The sequence below is a fragment of the Sprattus sprattus genome, assembly GCF_963457725.1.
Source record: "Sprattus sprattus genome assembly, chromosome: 6".
Classification (NCBI taxonomy): Eukaryota; Metazoa; Chordata; class Actinopteri; order Clupeiformes; family Clupeidae; genus Sprattus; species Sprattus sprattus.
The window spans coordinates 10762556-10764917 of NC_137925.1; positions in this window are offsets into that span (position 1 = coordinate 10762556).

Here is a 2362-nt window from a genome sequence, read left to right on the forward strand (position 1 = left end):
TGCAAAGCAGACTCGGAAAGCGAACGCCCTGTGACTGACAATATCGTACAATTACTTGACAAATATAAAATATTTAAAACAATTAACAAGACGTAATGGAATAACTACTCAGTTTCAGATGAGCAGAGTGTTGTCAGTTATTTGGACTCGGAGCCCGACTTGCATTGCGTCTGTGCAACTCGTTTTCAATGTGCCACCGCGAGCCGTATGGCACGGGAAGTCCTCGACTCAACATTACATTACTCCCTACGCCATCACTAGGCTGTAACCAGGTAACGGATATGAGAGCAGACGCCCCAGGAAGAAGCAGCAGGTGTGGAAGCAACTCGCTCTGCTGTAATGTTCACAAACTGTCCACCGAAAACACTGTGCACGAAACAAAGTATATGCAGGAGACACGTTATAAAACTTTTAGCCTTCTACTGATGTCAGTGAACGCTAGCGTTTTCAGTGATCGCGTTGGTAGAGAGCGCATTTGAGGACAGCCAAACATTAAACAACCTGCCAAGTGCTAGTCGAGATGCTGAATGACACTCCACACAGAAAATGACCGTGGGCTGTGGTTACGCATGAGGCAGTGTGCGCTCTGAATAGAAAAACCCTTATAACTTCCAATTCCCATGTCTTCTGGATAAATCTGTATGTTCTGCCAATACGTGCCTCCCTCGGACAATAACTAACAGCTCATTAGACAGTTATTGTTATTATGCTTATGGAAGTTTCAACATCTATTTAAAGAAACATTTGTTCACCTTGGTCCGTATTTCTGATCATTGAATAAACCACCCAGCTCTAATACACACTTACTTAAAATCAAATATTCGATGTTATAACTACTTCGTATGTCCAACATTATGTTTGATGACAGACTCAATCCTCCTCCCCATGGAGGATACCAGTGTTGCAGAAATTCCTGAAGAGATGTTTTGCCAATCTGCTTCAGCATTTGTCTTCAGCTGATCTTTGCTGGAGGGGTTGTTGTTGCACTACCCTTCTCTATAAAATACCCCCAAACTGTTAAACAGTTTTATACTCATGCCAGGCAGCACACTTGGCCAGCTCATAGTTTTCTTCTTTATGAACTCTTGTTTTTTTTTTCTTGGACACTGTCCATAGAGGTTTACATTATACAATGTCCTTTACACTGTCAGCTGTCACAGAAAGTCAGGTCTCCAGTTATAACCTGTGTCAAGTCTAAAGCACTTGCCTGCCGGTTTTCAAGAGATATATTGTGCAAGTAGTGCACTGTCCAAGGTATCATTTTAGAGGGACAGCCACTATGGCTCTGCACAGTGGTACTATGCCTTGTTCTGTACCTCCTGATTACTGCTGAAAGTGTATTTCGGCAGATTTTCAGTCAGGCGCCCAACCAACTACCCTTGAATATATCCCTTTGTTGTGAAGATTTTTCAATTATTTTTCTGAATTTTTCCCAGGTCTTTTCTGTGTGGCACAATGATGCAGACAGGCAGATAGACATAGCCTATAGATCTTAGACATAGCCTATAGATATAGTTTTCTAACTTGTCTATTCATGTTTGTTGCATTGAATTTCTACTTTAAAGCTGTACCTCAATATAGTCTTTCTAAAGTATTAGTTTCTGATTGTTGATTGTCAACTTCGAAATAATGTGATTATTTAGAGGGGATACAATTTTAAATCATTTGGCATTTAAGCGGTATGACTATATAGTAGCATTGTCAAGTCAAGTGTCAAGGCTTTTACTAGAATGGACACATTAAACATTGCGCTTTGAGGTATGGCCCAATTCTCACGTACATGCTGAATAACTTTAAGAAGATTGAACAATTTGTGGGTTTTGCATCAAAATGGCATAAATCATCTCCTCTGTGGCATAACAAATCAGTGATTCTTGAGATAAGGGACAAAACAGGTTTTGATTTTCCCAAAAAATATTTGGATAACTTCCAAAATATATGATTACATTTCTGTCAAATGAAGTTTTGTCTATCCAAACATGTTTTGGTTCAACCTCCCAGTTGTATATTTTTTATGTTAATTGAATGTTTGCTGGGTCAGCACTTGATTTTTGTCAACACCATCATAAACATAAATAGACTTATGGAAATGATTTTAAATGATCTTATCAGAAATGTTTGTACTCATTAGTTTTCCCAGTTCCCCTTATAATGTACACAGGTCTTTAAATCATTAAAAACAAAAGTGTAGAGCCAAAGAAGTCAATGTTAAATGAGTAGAATTGAAATCATACCACGAATTACATTTGTCTTTAACCTTCAGATTTAACAGAGACATTTTTAAGCATTAAAAATACACACCTACATTGGAAATGTGTTAGTCTTTGAACAAATATCCTTCAAGGAATGAAACAGATACCAT